The sequence below is a fragment of the Aythya marila genome (assembly GCF_965140915.1).
Source record: "Aythya marila genome assembly, chromosome: 14".
Lineage (NCBI taxonomy): Eukaryota > Metazoa > Chordata > Aves > Anseriformes > Anatidae > Aythya > Aythya marila.
Window position 1 is genome coordinate 3,252,581 of NC_139055.1, and position 17,055 is coordinate 3,269,635.

A 17,055-nucleotide genomic window follows, 5' to 3' on the forward strand; every position below is an offset into this window, starting at 1 on the left:
TGTGGAGCAGAACGGAAAAAAATGGAAAGAAGTGGTATTTTAAAGAGCAAATAGCAGAGGCTCCTGTACAGCATGTATGAAATTTTCAGTAGAACCTAAGTGAAATAGTACCATGAAGCCTGTTGACTGGAAATGAAGGACAGTGAAGCAGTGAACCTGTACTTGGAGCTTATGGAAATCATATCTCATGTTGGCTTCTCTAGCCAAAGAATGTGTAAACCCTTGATTAATGAAGAACTTAAATGCTACTGATGAGTGTATAGAAAACAAGCAGTAAGGCTTAGCAGTGCTCTGAAAATTGAAAGCAAACACTGAAATCTCTTTGGGGAAATAACTGACTGGTTTAGGTTGTAAGCTGTAGAGCAGAAAGATTTATGAGTACTAATTTGTAATGAAGCAGGTGTGACAGCTTAACTGATAGCGTTTCACGGATATTGTATATGAAGTCTAAGTCTATAACATTTAATAATAAATAAATAATAGAGATGGTAACATTCTACAAGATCTAGAAAAATTAAAATACTTGAATCCAAATGAAAAAGTATGTTTTGAAATTACAACACAGCACTTGTAATTATCCAAGTCTTCAGTGACTCCCGTAGTCATAGATTATATTTGTGTACAGTTTTGATCAAAAAACAGTGACAAATTACATCCACTTCATAACATTTACATGCTTACATAGACTTGTTTGATAAAGTACAGATTGATGTAAAAGCAGCTTCCAAAAGGAAATGCTTTATTGGATGTTATATATCGAGTTTCCAATGAAGGAGTCGAAATGTGGGCTTTACCCTTCACTGAGTCAAGGAACTGTGGATTAATGAGTCAAGAGCAAAAATTAATACTTATAATAATGTAATAAAGTGTAGGTTGCTTCTTCAAAGAAGTGGAATGGAAAATAAGAAAGAACTGAAATTTTGAGGGAAATCCATGATAATGTGTGTATGGGAGGAGGAAGTAATAATGCACTGAACTTATAAAATGATGTAGGGGAACATGTTACTCTATGTACAGCCCTTGAACCCATTTTCCAAGTTATTCAGGAGGTAACGAGATTGTCCCAGTGACAGTGGACGTGCTGAACTGGTGGGACACCAGTCTGCATGTGAGGGCAGTGCCCTGGGGCGGTTTCAGCAGAGCTGTCTGGCAGCACGTGGAGCAACTGTGGGTTATTCTGCTGTGCACGGGGCACATGAAATGGCTGTGCCTCTACGTCACTGAAACTATGCAGACATCAAGTAGTTGGGGATCTGGCTGCGTGCATAGAGAAAACACAGAAAACACATCATCTTACAAAAATGTAAGAGACCTATACAAAAAATTTCCCAGTCTGTCTTGTGCTGTTACTTCCACGATGAGGGCTGGCTGATTTTGGTTTTATTTTTTCTTCTCTTTAGTTCAGACTTTATTCCATTTGAATTTGTCTGTGTTATCTTTGAGCTTCATATACTTGGTTCATCTTAAATTGTTGTGCCACTGTTAGCTTTTAGTATTGGCTAAAAGCATGAGTACACGTATAATAGAATTATTTAATGTCCTGCTTCAGAAAGGGGGAACAATATCTAAAAGCAGCCACAGTTTTGATGTACATCTGCTTCTCAGTAAAATTCTGACACTTATGACTCCATGGTTTGGAGCTAGATTTAACAGCAGCAGAGCAGGTAGGGAAATCAAAAGTGTTCATGGCAAAGAATAAGTTTTTATTAGTTTTCTATTTCAGGAATAATTTGAATATTTCAAAAAAAATTTGAATTTTTATGAATATTCCATTGGGGTATTTGTAATTAATCTTCTATTCATGTTGAAACAACTTTTAATTTATTTATTTATTTGAAATTATGGTCACCTGCAGCACTAAGAGTGACCAAATTCAAAACAAAAATGAAGTCTTCAGGTCATTAAGACTGATTTAATCTTTTTAAAGGTGTCAGATTTTTGACTCTGAGTTCAGGATGGAGAAAATACTTGATATGTCAAAAATGCTCAGAGACAGAAAAACTGTATCTTGTTAATGTTTAGTTAGCAACATTATTAATAATCTCGTCATTCCCGATGTTGAGCATATGAAATCATGTGGCTGAGAATACTGTGGTAAGCAACATGCAAGAGAGCTTGGTGCCATACCAATTGCTTCAAGTTAAAACAATCTCTGCGTTATCTATTTTTCAGTGAATATGCTGTTGTGTGAAGTATTGGTGCGTAAATGGTTTCTCTAAACTGACCTGGAACCTTTAGTAAGATGCAAAGAATGTTAGGATAACTCCTTCCATTCAACCTCACATTAAGGGTAAACAAATTCTCATAGTTAGTAGATTAAATGTATTTTATTTATAATGGTCATTTATAACAACAGAGCCTTGCCAAATGCCACCAGGACTTTATTGTAGAGCTGGGAATGGAACACTGAATATAGCATGGTTGAAACATGTTTAGAGGAAGATGTTTAAGACTCACAAAAGGATAGGTGGGTTTCAGGTGCACGTAACTGAGCTGTGTGGCTGCATTTTGTTTTCTTGTCTCAGGTGTGACTAGCTGGAAAGCCAGGGTTGTGTTTCTACACACATTTCTCTCTCAAGGTTTATTTGAAAATGGTGAAGGTGATGATTGAAGGGGAGGGAGTGTGACACACATGTCCTGTGCAGCTGCTTATTTGTCTGAAAATGTCAGAGCCACAATCCTCCCTATGATACTACCTTCTTATGATCTTATCCCACCAGAGCAATGTCTGTGTGTGTCCACAAGCGTTGTGTGTTTCTTCTCTAACAGAGGGTATAGAGAGATAATGGTAAGCAGTCAAATCCCATTGGCTTGCTTATTTGCTGCTTGTTAGCTGATAACTGACCATGCGTGTGTTCCTAGCCTGCTGAAGCTGTAAAGCAGAAATTGGTCATGTATACTGTCCTCAGACTAAATTCAAGCCTTTCAGTTTTGCTCTGAGCCATGTGAAAGTGGTTTAATGAAGTCCAAAATGCATGCCCAGAATACATTGCTCCATCATTTCTAGATGTACAGATAGCTTTTATTTTGTGCCATGGAGCTTCCCCACTATTGGTTAGATGTCATAAGCGTTTCATGGGCAAAAAGACAAATAATTAAAGTAAAAAAAAGGATGATGTTTAATAGGAATATGCTCAGGAATTCTATATTCTATTTGTGCTCTGGCAAAGTAAAGCTACTGTAGTTTGTTATTAGGGGATAATTGTTCTCTTTTTGATAGATGGGAATTTAAATGACTCTCAAAACTTGGCATATTTTCCTTTCTGTGCATCGACTTCACCCATGCTGTTGTTTTTATTTTTGTAGTCATTTTGCATAACTCTGCTCATTGTTGTACATGTGATTTCCCAAACTGCTTTTCAACAATCTGTTTTTAGTTTTACAGTTTTATCTAATTTTGTTTACTCTCTTCATATGATTGTAGAAGCATGTGATGTAGGCTTCCCCTTCCCCTTTCCTTTTCCTGCTGAAGAAAAGTGGTCAGTGAATCTGAGCAAACAGTTCCAATGAATAATAAACTTGCCAAAAAGGGCTCTGAAAGACTGCAAATGGTGGACGAGTTTGGTGAAATGGTTTCAACAGAAGTAAAGGAAGAAGGAGATAGGTAATATTTAAACATTCTAAAACCAGCCTGATTTCAGGGTTTACCTAACATCTAGATAATTTTAATTAAACGTATTCTTCTAGAGCTGTTTCTGATTTATAATTCAACTAATTTCTTAATGAAAAACACTTTCAAAGGCTTGCTTCAACATTAAATTTTGGCAGGGCTCTAGAACAGTGATATTAACATCTTATGATACATATTTTAAGCATAGCATGTTTAAATATATATAATGTATATATAATGTGTATATATAATGCATTATAAATGTAACTTTTGTGTGTGTTAAATACATATTTTTAACACATATACGTATGCATTTTAACATTTTCATTAAAACATCAATCCATTTTGCCACTGGCTGTTTAGGTCACTGACCAGTTTGATGAGAAACTGTTTTACTGTGTTCTAGCTGAGCAGTCCATTATCTGTGCAGTTTTCAATATACTGGGTAGTGTGGTTCTGGTCATTGCAAATGAAAATATTCTAGCAGAATTATGAATGTAAAAGTGTCTGGTTTTGCAGAACCATAATGCTCATCAGCTCACACGACCTTGTAGTACAGCTTTCTGGTGTATGGCATGTGCTCATGTAAAAGAGCTTAACAAATCCTTCTTGAGGCATATTCTTTCTTTATTTCAAATTTGTCTGTTTGCTTATATTAATCTTAGTTATATTTATTGGTGTGTTCCCAGGTAGAAGTTCAGGATAAATTCCTGCAGCATCTAGCATTGCTACCTTCCAGAAGGAGCTTTCTGTTCATTTCTTGGATCTGCCTTAGCTTCCTGAGAAGAGAGGAGTTGTACATTTGTGTTTTAGTAACCTGTTTGCAAAATTGAGATAATTCTGGATATTTTTTTCCCCTTTATCTTTCATATTTATCTATCCAGTTAAAGAGAATCCTTTAGTCTAGAAAATAGTTTTGTGTCCATGTATGGCATCTAGCAGAATGGTCTGTCAATCTAGCAGTGCTAGAGTTTTAGTTTACACTTTATTTGCAACAGAACTCTGTGGTCTCCAGTCACAAAGGAGCAGATATTTTAAAAATAATGTACAGCATTGTTACTTGCAGTATTTTATTTAAATAAATGTTTTGTGTTTGCAAGCTTACTTTTAATCATACAGGAGTTCTAGGAGGTGACTCAGATGTGTAGCTTGTCCATCTGAGCTCTTGGATTCCTTAACAGACTAAAAAAATAAGGCAGTGAATATCTTATTTAATTTAGGGGAAAAAAAAAAAAAAGCTTTTGAGTTACGTATGTGGATCACTGAAAACAAACAGAAATCCTATATTCTGGAATCTTAAACAGGGCAGTTTTGCCTTCAGTATTTGAAATGAGCAATGTTCTTAATTCATTGTCTTATGAGGAAATTTATTCAGTATGAAATCATACAGTTTAGGCTGTGTTATTTACCCATCATTTCCAAAAGCACTAATTAACTAGCAAATCTTTTTAAAACCTGTAAATTGTGCTGCTAATTGACTGAATATTAAAAAAAAAAAAAAAAAAAAAAAGAGTTAGTGGTTAATGTCTTTCTCAGCAAACTGACTGGCTCTCTATATTTTCCATTCCTGCGTTATAAATAGCAAGCACCATAAATTCGGTGTTCAGTGAAAGAGTGCCTGTCTTGTACAGCATTACAACACACAGCAAAGGTGAAGAAGACTTGGGAATCATTTTCTTGCTTTTCGCATTTAATTTTTCAGTTGGTGCTTTAAAAGGCATCTCAGACAGTAGGAATTCTCAAGGGCTTGTTGGGTTCCTCTGCTGGTTTAATAGTTATCGTGACACTTATAAAGTGCGGCACTGAGAGAATTAGTGAACTTAGAACGAAGGGAGGAAGGAATGATCAATTATTCACCACATGCCATCAACTACAAGAAGCATGACTGCTGCCTGTCTCTCTCCTTTTCTTTCTTCTGCACACACAAACTCAGCTTATGCTATTTGTGTAATTACATTATTTTCATTCAAACAATCTCTAGAGAAACCTGTTTATTTGAGTCTGCTGGAGCATTCATCATTAGGGTATTGCATCAAGTGTCCTTGACATTCACTGCTCTATGCCTCCTGCATCTTCCTCTTTAATTATTTTAATACTTGTGATGAAACTACAGAAAGACCTGTCTGATTTACCTAGAAAGAGTAGATTGCATAGAGATATCATAATTTGGTTACTTATTGATTGTTTTTGGACTATGTTTCTTCCTCTCTAAACTTTTGTACTTAAACCAGATGTTCAAGGGTATATGAGCTTTCAGGTTTTTACATGTAAGCAAGAATTCTGTGTTCTGAATCTCTAAAAACTGAAGACATGCAAAAAAAGGTGATTGTTAAATTGTGATTCACTTTGAACTGTTATTAAGAATAATTTTTCAAAGCTTGGACAGAAGTTGTAACAAAAACCTCTTTAATCCTTGAAAAAACAGTGACATGCTAGAGTGGGATTTGAGTTAAAATAACACATATACTCTTTTCATTTAAATATGCAAAATCACAGCTTCTTTGTAATCATTTTATTTATTGTTAAGTTTGATTATCATAAGATTGCATTTCCATATTTTAAAAGTGCACTGATTTGAAAATCAATAAATCACTGATTGTTGCAAAGAGCTTATAGATTCTGCTGAAACGATGTCTTTCATGAGTAGCTTAAAAATGAGGGGTGAGAACCGTTGCTGGATTTCAGAGCTGAAAAAAAATGAAGCCAAAGTCAAAGGATGGAATTTGTGCTTCTTGTCTTGGTAATAAAAGCAAACATATTTCAAAGTTTTTATCATATAGTTAGTCCTTCAGGGGCTTGTTAGTCAATAGTCAGTACTTCAGCCATTGGTAAGAACATCGTGGAGCAGCAGTCCTGTGAAAGAGAAGTGCAGGAAATGCCGTTTTGATGACTTTTATGTAAGAATTTAAACAGCAAAACTCCACCGTTTTAGCTTGAGATAATGCTTAGAGCTTTCAACACTTGCTACTAGTACACTCTGCAAACTTGGATTTTGCTTTGTGTTATTACTGTCCATGTGGTCTGCAAGTATGTAATGGATCTTTTGTGTAAAATTTCTCAGTGATCATTAGCTATAACATGGATACATGCATGACCTTCCCTAAAATGGAATATCTAAAGACCTCATAGAGCTAAAGGGTCAAGGCAGAAAGAAATGCCTAAAAGAATTGGTTCAGGGCCTGGTATTTACCCTACATAAATATTAAACAGGGTAAGATAATTCTGGTAATTGCTGATCTTTTCTTCTGACATGAGGATAAAGTGCTCGTGCGTGTCTCTCATTCACTTGATGTGACCACAGGAAGAAGTTGTCTGTGTTGTTTTTTTTTCTTCCTATCAACTGGAAGGAATCATTTAGTTTACCTTGCCTTTAAAAAAAAAAATGTTCTTCTATAGACAGCTTTTGCATCCCCTTTCTCTTTTTATTCCTAGTATATCTGGAATCTGAATACAAACAAACAAAAAATTGTTTTCAGGATATCCATTTATATAGAAGTCTAAAATGAGGAGCGGCAATATTAAGAGGTGCATGTTGCTTGTGCACGTACTTCACCTACTTTGTTTTAAGGTTCATTTTATGTACCACTATCCCAGTAGCATGTCATATAATAACTCCCACAGCATTCTCCTCGGGAAACTGGCTGCTCTTGGCTTGGACTGGCGCACGCTTCGTTGGGTTAGAAACTGGCTGGATAGCCGGGCCCAAAGAGTCGTGGTGAATGGAGCCAAGTCCAGTTGGAGGCCAGTCACTAGTGGCGTCCCCCAGGGCTCGGTGCTGGGGCCGGTCCTCTTTAATATCTTCATCGATGATCTGGACGAGGGCATTGAGTGCACCCTCAGTAAGTTCGTAGATGACACCAAGTTAGGTGCGTGTGTCGATCTGCTCGAGGGTAGGAAAGCTCTGCAGGAGGATCTGGATAGGCTGCACCGATGGGCTGAGGCCAACTGCATGAAGTTCAACAAGGCCAAGTGCCGGGTCCTGCACCTGGGGCGCAACAACCCCAAGCAGAGCTACAGGCTGGGAGAGGAGTGGTTGGAGAGCTGCCAGGCAGAGAAGGACCTGGGAATGATGGTGGATAGTCGGCTGAATATGAGCCAGCAGTGTGCTCAGGTGGCCAAGAAGGCCAAGAGCATCCTGGCTTGTATAAGAAGCAGTGTGGCCAGCAGGGCTAGGGAGGTGATCGTCCCCCTGTACTCAGCTCTGGTGAGGCCGCACCTCGAGTACTGTGTTCAGTTTTGGGCCCCTCGCTACAAGAAGGACATGGAGGTGCTTGAGTGAGTCGAGAGAAGGGCGACGAAGCTGGTGAGGGGCCTGGAGAACAAGTCCTACGAGGAGCGGCTGAGGGAGCTGGGCTTGTTCAGCCAGGAGAAAAGGAGGCTCAGGGGCGACCTTATCGCTCTCTACAGGTACCTTAAAGGAGGCTGTAGCGAGGTGGGGGTTGGTCTGTTCTCCCACGTGCCTGGTGACAGGACGAGGGGGAATGGGCTTAAGTTGCGTCAGGGGAGTTTTAGGTTAGATGTTAGGAAGAACTTCTTTACCGAAAGGGTTGTTAGACATCGGAACAGGCTGCCCAGGGAAGTGGTGGATTCACCATCCCTGGAAGTCTTCAAAAGACGTTTAGATGTAGAGCTTAGGGAAATGGTTTAGTGGAGGGCTTGTTAGTGTTAGGTCAGAGGTTGGACTAGATGATCTTGCAGGTCTCTTCCAACCTAGATGATGCTGTTATTCTGTAATAACTGTGTGTAGAGCACTGGCCACATTTGTCCTGTTACTGTCAAGCCACTGAAAGATTTCAAAATAGTGAAGTTCTTAATTCAACAAATTTTATTTCATTGTCTATTTTGAGGTTAATAATCAATCAGAGTTATTTTTGTAAACAGAATTTAAACCTTGAATTGATATTCTCTTGGAATATCAGAAGGGGATCTCCTGTAATTTAGAGTACAAGTGGTTTAGAGTCTTGGATAATAAAGTTTAAAAGCACTGTCTTCTGAGGGTACCAAATATGCTGTGACTGAAATCTAGAAAAAAGCATTATTTATTTCTATTTTGCACATTAGAACAAGGAAACATAAAGCAAGTATCTTGACAGGAAATCTGTTGTGAAAGTAGAAAATAAAATACCATCCTTCTTACTCTTGGTCCCTTGCCCTCAATTGTAGAGCAGTGTTCCATTGTTGATGGCAGGAACAGTTCTTGTACCGATGTAAAATATTGCATACATTTGTGTAACATTTGCTTAAGGTCTAGCTGGGAATGAGTAAAGAGGAGCGTGCATCTCTGTCATACATCCCTCGTCAGCTTACTGTGTACACTGCTATACACCATCTCTGATTTTATGTGAGATTAATTCCTAGCATTTGCTGCCATTTTGATGGTTTTCACAACAGAATGAAATGTAGATATTAACATCAACTGTTCATTGTGTGGTAATGTTTTTAGTAGCCCTGGCTTTATTATAGTTTATGTCTCTTAGTAGGAATGTTAGCTTAAACACCAGAGAAGTCAGTGTTCATATTTTTCAGTATATGCCATACTTAGCAAGAGATGTCAGGAATAAATTGATTGTTGATACTTGATTTGTTTGGATCAGTAGCCGTTGTTGTAAAATGCCCCAGGTAACATTTACAATGCAGAGGAATAAAAGAAACTATTGGCATGCTACTACGTATGAATCGCAGAATTTCTTTGGCAAAGACTACTTAATGGGTCACAGCGGTAAGCTGTAGTCTGTAAACTGTCATATCCATCAACAGGTGATGCTTTGTTCTCGTTTACTTCCCCTCTGCAGTGCTGAAACAAGAATTAATCAGGTAAAGCTATCATTGAGAATGTTAGAACTACTCCAATTACTTTTCTTCTGAAAAATGTATTTTGGAAGCCATACTGCAGGTTTATACTACCCCTTAGAGGTAAATGAAAGGATGCAGTGCAGCTTAACAGAAGGATGTTCTGAAGTCATTTTCTCCTTTAAAGTGCCCCAGACTTTTTTTTCATTTTACTCTGTCCCTTTTGCCTTCTCTATTGCTGTCAGGGGACTGTGAATATTCAGTGAAGCTAATTTTTATTGTTATTATCGACTGCTTTACAGATGTGGTAAGCTGCCATGAAGAGTAAATTATCACCCAGGAAATTTTTGATCAACAGCAAAAAAGGTGTTGGTAAAATGTACATATTTTACTAAAAGAAAACAGGCAAGAGGTGGGAAGATTTAATGCAGAGCAGTATAGCTTCAAGTAGGTGCAGAGCTCAGTGCTGCTGGCTAGGCAGGACCAGCTCCATGAGGACTTTGGGATGGTAGAGATGTGGTTTAAAATAAGTGGGCATGGCAGAGTGGAGGTTAAACCTTGGGATGTGGAAATGTTTTAGAAACATTAAAAATGAAACCATTAAGCTATAAATCCTTCTGGTGCTATGATAGCAGTTAGGAAAATCTAAACTGAGAATATGTTTAGTTTGTTTCCATATTTAACCCCAATTACCCTTTGCTGGGGAGTTCTCTTTAACATTCAATTCCTCATCTCACTTTTTAGCTTCTGTATGCCTTATTTTTCCCCCACTACATAAATTGCAGCAGGTGCACAGAATTGAAGACATTACAATTAAATGTAATCAAATATTTTAGGCACTAATGAACAGCTCCAGGAAAACAAGTCAAAAGGAAAAAAAAAAAAAAAAAGCCTTTAAGTGAGAGGATTTTCAAACACCCAAGGCACCATAGGGCCAATTAAGGGAGTAAGACACCAGGACACATACTGGCATTAATTATCTTTGAGTTCAGGGAAATAAAAAATAAAAGCAACAATTATCATAATAAATCTCCACACAGTGCTTGTAAGTTGTGCTAATCTACAACACACCTGGGTTTCAGAGATTTAAGGCACGGAGGTGGGTATTCGCTCGGCGAGTACCGACTTCACAGAGGGGCTTGTGGGATGCATGGCTTTTCTCTGCTTCCTGACTCAGAGAGGGGTGAGGTGGCTGTCCGGCTGCCCCACAGCTCTGGTCCGTACAGCTCAGATGTGCCCTGGAGTGAAGCACTACAGACCAGATTCAGACAGTGAGTTAAAAGTTAGGGCTGCTCAGGCTGTAGTTTTTCCTTCCTCCCTTCTCTCTCAGTCTCGGTTTTATTATCACACCCATAACAACAATATTCACAATGGCAGTATCAGCCTGCCTATTCGAAACACCTTGAGTCCTTCTACTTCTCCTTTATGCAAGCCCAGAAGGAATCAAACTAAAAGGACAAATATTTCATGTGTATTATAAGAGTTTCTTTAAATGTGTGGATGGAAGAAAATGCAAGATACATACAAAGCTAGACAAAAATAAATTTTTAAGTTATTTAAAAATTGAACTTTGATGGATGTTTGATCCAGCTGGAAGCTGTTCACACCGAAAATGTAGATGAATGGCATAGTATATTCTGGTCTGTTGGTTTTATTTCAGCCTTAGATAAAAATAATGGTTTTCATTGAGGCATTGTGTGGCTGTTCGGTTGCATCTGGAGGGTAAATAGTATTTACACCAACCTCCATATGTACTAGAAAAAAACAAACACAAAAACCCTAAATGACCAATATCACTTCAAATTTATCAGTCATGTAATGTTTTAATATTAATTAGTCTTGATTAGCCTACGTTGAAGAAGGGGGAAAAAAAAAAGTGATTTATTTACCCATTATTTTCTTTCCCTCCATATCTGCTAATTACATTTTCATGTCTTTAATAAAAGTCCTTTGGGCAACTCTTCATATTCAGAAGGTATTTTGCACAGTGAAGGCACTACCAAAAGTGACAATCTAGGAATGGGCCAGTGAAAATGAGGGGCTGGAAGTAGTTTGTGTGCAGTATATAAGATTTAAAGAAGACACTGCTAACAAACTGGAAGGTAATTTAGTTATTAAAGTGGCTATATCACAGAAGGAACCTAATTAGGGCCTAATTATAGGGTACTTAGTTTTGAGACAGTCAAAGCAAAAAGCAGTTTGGACTGTGTCTTAACAGCACAAAATACCCTGTCAATGTTTCAGTTGATGTGGTGCAAGGCAATCTAAGAGCACAAGCAGTGTAGTATTCCGTGAGTTTAGAAGGGTTTTTGCCTGGATTTGGCAACTGGTCAAGAAAATGCCAAATGGAACTTAAAATAATGAAACATCAGGAGAACTAATTTGAGTTGAATATGCAAACTTTGGTGTTTAATGTAGCTGACACCTCTTGGAAAACAGCAAACAAAGAAAAACCCTAAAGGTAATTGTAGATAGTTGAGATGTCTACTGAATTTTCAACATTCAGCAGTGTGATGCCTTCTCTTTTATCCTCCTTATGTTTCTTATGAATATATGGCTACCATATTCCCTTAACCGTTGCTATTGCAGAGGCCAGGTAAATATGGTATCTGCTTCACTCCTTCCAAGATGCACTCTCAAAAGGAGGTAGATGTGCCTTTATTTAAGTGATGGTGTTTAAGAAAAAGCATTATTACAGTGGGAAACATCTTCTGAGAGGGCTTCAAGTCTTGCTGGGAAGTACTGATGTAAAAAACTGCAGCAAACGCAATGCCTCTAGTGCCAAGGTATAATCATATAGGTAGTACTGTCAAGAATATATATTTTCTTCAATTAATATTAAATACTGAATATTATGTAGTGCTGCGGCTATATCCCAAATACTGTTGTGAAACACTGGACTTTTCCTTCTTTCCACAAAAGTTCCTAATAGCAGCACAAGAGGACATGTAGTGAAAATGCCTTGAATTTACAATTATTTGAAAAGTTACTGCTTTATACTTGTGGAAAGTCCAAGAAGCTGACAGTCTTGGGCAACAAAACTGTTTTCTTGACTCTCTTTTGACATCACTGACAGAAAGACTTTTGAGGAAGGTTTTAGAGAATTCTTTGTGTTGTTGAAGGTTGCTCAGGGAATAGCAATTTCTGCTAAAATTTTGTGCATAGGGTAACCCATGTGTTTAACTGGAGGCTACTTACCTTGTGGGTGGGAAGGAATCATGATCTATATCTTTTTCAGGTGTGAGAATCATGCCTCCATTTTTTCAATGTAAATACATTTTTTTTTTTTTTTCTATCTTGCCAGTTATTCAAACGTATGAAGGTTTAGGTAGTCTAATGACCACCTGCATACAAAAATAGAGGGTATGCCAGAAAAAAACGTAAAACAAGAGGATATAAATAAACCATGAGTCTTTTTTTATTCTTCCATACTTGTTTCTCACTTTCACTTTTCCTTGTAATGTTTTAATTTTAAAATGAAATGTCACTTTTTCATGACCCTATTCCTACTGCTTTGGAAAAGAGGCTTACTTTTGTTTCCACTTATTTTCTCTGGTACCAACAACTGTAACTTTGAGAGCCTCTAAATTTGAGGGAAATAATCAGGATACTGCTCTAAGCTGGTAAGCTTCTAGCTCTGCTATTTGATAGGGAGATGTGTTACGCTCATTACAAAATTGACAGGAAAACCAGTGGTCCTGACAAAATTGACATGAAAATCTGTGGTCCTGCCCCCATATTTCACTCTCTGCCTTGTACTCTACATGATGCAGAAGATAAACCAGTCATGCTGTTCAGGAGTAAGTTCAAGTAGTAACAGATGACACACAGCTTGCAATTTACTTAGCCTGCTAATGTAAAAAATGTTGAGTTCCTCTGGGAGCTATTAAGTATAGCTCAAAAGAGTTGAATCTATACAAGAAAACATTCAGACTTTTGTGGGATTTGCTTTGTCATTATCTGAAACTATCTTCTTCAGAAAATCTCAAGGCATTTTGCTCTCATATTTCGAAGATGAAGTATCTTGCAGTCTCATTTTGAAAAGGTATTTCTATATTCAACGATTAAAATAATAATTTTAAAAATTGAGAGGCTAAATGTCTGAAAATGTAGCATAATATTTCAGTTGGAAATACATAATTTGGAGAGAAGTATGCTTTTTGTTTCAGTTTGACCAACTGAAAAATATGAAACTGAGCTGGCTTCGGTGTTCAAAATGTCATAAAGTTTGAAACTATTCTAAGAGGCATTTGATGTTTTTGCAGTATGAAACAAATTTCTAGTTTAACTTTTGATTAAACTGGTGCTGAAAGATGGCTTTCGTTATGTAGTTATACATCTTCATGGTTATAAATTGTTTTTATTTTCAGAATACCACTTCTGAAAATGTCTTGGAGTGTGTCATCTGGAAAAGACAGGTACTTATATTCTGGAAGAAAAAATAAAAACAGAAATTGTAAAATTCAAGAGAGAAAATTGTACGAACCTTTAAAATACTCAGCTAACAATCATTCCTCATGTTGTCAACATTTATTTACCATTTGTTGGCTGGGCCACAGAGACAGACTCTCAGATTTCCTGTAACCCTGGTTTCTGATGTTAGGCTCTTCAGATTGCAGTGGCACACTATGTTAAACCTGTAACCAAGCTTTAGTTTATCAGTCAGTGTTTAAAAATAGGTGCTATGAGTTACACATCCATCCACTGCTGTATGTGACCAGTGACAGTCTGATGTTCTGTTTATTTGTTTATTTATTTATTTATTTGTCTATTTGTTTATTTATTTATGATACTATTATGCTCAGAACAGCACTGCTTGTCAGGTATTCTCTTTGGCAAACTTTGAAATATATATATCTAATATATATATTAGATATATATTCTATATAAATGTACATGGTCTGTTCTGAAAGTAGTAGGACTGGCTTTTTCCTGGGCGAACGGGCGGATGAGAGGCGGTCTGCACGCGCAGGATCGGTGGAGGGGGATTTTGGGAACGCTGGGAAAAATCAGCAGTCGGCTGTCGGCCGTTGAAGAGAGCAGGTCGCTTGCACTGTGAACACCTGTCGAAACGCCTCGTCACGGAGAATCATGGAGCCTTTACTGGAGCAGCGATACGCGATCAAATTTTGTGTAAAGCTTGGTAAAACGGGCAAAGAGACTCACGACATGATTAAGGAGGCCTACGGTGATGCTGCCATAGGTAGATCGGGTGTTTTTGAGTGGCACAAGCTGTTCCGAGAAGGTAGGGAAAGAGTGGAAGACGATGACCGCTCTGGACGCCCTTCGACCAGCAAGACCAACGAAAATGTGTTGCGAGTGAAAAATTTACTGAACCGTGTTCACAGGATGAGTATCAGAATGATTGCTGATGACTTGAGCATTCCTCAAACCCAAGTTTTTGAGATGGCGAAAGAAAACTTAGCCATGAGGAAAGTGTGCACGAAGTTTGTGCCGCGAGTGTTGTCAGAGGAGCAAAAGGCCAACCGGAAAGCGATCTGCCAGGATCTTCTTCATCATGTGAATGAGGAGCCCGACTTTTTGGACAGTGTAGTGACCGGTGACGAGACGTGGGTGTCTGAATACGACCCGGAGAGTAAGCGGCAGAGCACAGAATGGCACACCCCTGCTTCCCCACACCCCAAGGAAGCACGAATGAGCAAATCCAAGCAAAAGTCCATGCTCATTTGCTTTTTTGATCGACATGGAGTCATCCACAAAGAGTTTGTACCACCCGGACAAACAGTTAATGCAGTTTTTTACATGGAAGTCCTCACAAGACTGCGAAAACACATTGCTCGTGTCCGCCCAGCCATCGTCAACAATTGGCGGCTGCACCATGACAACGCACCGAGCCACACAGCGTACCGCATAGTGGAGTATCTTGCCCAGCACAAGGTGGCAACGCTGCCTCAGCCTCCCTACAGCCCCGACTTGGCCCTGCCAGACTTTTTTCTGTTCCTGAGAATAAAATCAACACTCAAGGGGAAGCATCACGCATCGGTAGAGGTGCTTCAAGAAGCTGTGACGAGGGAGCTAAACAGCATTCAGGTCCAGGTGTTCCTGGAGGCGTACGAAAACTGGAAAATTTGTTGGCAGCAGTGTGTAGATGCGGAAGGGTGCTACTTTGAAAAATTCCAATCGTTTGTTCTATTCTCATGAATATATTTTTTTTTTTTTTAAATGAGTCCTACTACTTTCAGAACAGACCATGCATATATATTTATATATATAGTTAACTTCTATAGCTTTGTGACTGGGGAAACTCTGATAGGAAGAATTTGAGATTTTTAAACCCTCTGACAGAAAAGAAACTAAACCCACCCTTCTCTGCCTCACCCTAGATGAGTACATGAACTGCAAATGGAGAGCACAATCATCTTTATCACTTAGTAGTGTTTGCAAGACCCTTTCTGCAAAACCTGGTTTCAAGCTGTGAGCTAAAAGGGAGGAAAAAAAATACTAAATAGTGTTTGGTGTAGCTGAAGCCAGATGATGGAGTTTAGAGGAACACTGTCACCCACATAATCACAGCAGGAACCAAGCCTCACCTAGTCACCCAGCGTGCAGCCTTACATAGCCTTCTACGTACGGTCTGAGCCTTAGGGGAACTTTGACTGATAATTCTGAATGATGTAAGAATCCACAGTGTTCTTTGCTCAAACTATTTATCCCTAGCAAACACATGGGACAGCATCCAAATAAACGTATTTTAGTAACTTATCGACAAGTAAATAGTTGTGTTTTCTTTTGCTGTCTGTGACTAGTTCTTTATTTTAACTTTAAGAAGGTATATTTTAAAAGTTTTTAGGACTTTACACACCCTTTAAAAATTAAAATTTGAGCCCCACAACTTTTAACCCAATACACTACTGTCTCTCCTGTGTGTATTTTAAAATGTTTGCATAGGTTCTTCTTTTCATAATATGATGCGTCTGCTCTTTGTTTGTATATTAGAGAATTAAAAAGCTCATGATTCTTTCACAGTGATTATAGAAGCGAATTATTTTTTATTTCCAAAACAATTGATTCATACCTTAATAACTGTTATGAAACTTCCTCATTTTTCATTTGGAAGCTTCCCAAAAACAGGATTACAAGCAGGTTATGATAAAGGAGACAACAGGCCAGCAACAGATCCGCAGGTAACTTCCCAGGCCTGCACATCTTTGCTAAGGAACACAAAGATGTTGGTTAGTTGCCTCTGGCTTTTGATTTGTTTAGGAGAAAATATCCATATGAAAGAGTGCTTGTTTGGTGTAGAAGTGAGCATAAAGAAAGAAACCGTGAAGAGGATTTAGCTCAGTTTGTCTTCAGTGTATTGCATCTAGAATGCTTCTGCATATGCACCATTTCTTTTAACAAGATTTGAGTTTGTGCCCACCCCTTGATTACACTTCAGTGTTACTTTAAATCATTTTTTTCACACTTTACATGTATTTAATTAATCTTATAAAATCCTTGTATTCTTTCTAAATAACTCCTGTAAATGTTTTAAAATAAAAGTGCAACAGTTGAAACCAAATATTCAGATTTTGCAAGGATTGTTTTGAGTTTTCCTCTCTTCTCTTTGGCTAAAAACCAAAAAGATAGATTTTGTGTGAATAACCTAGCTCTAGTCCTCATCCCTCTGTTGTAAGGTGTTAGCATCATAA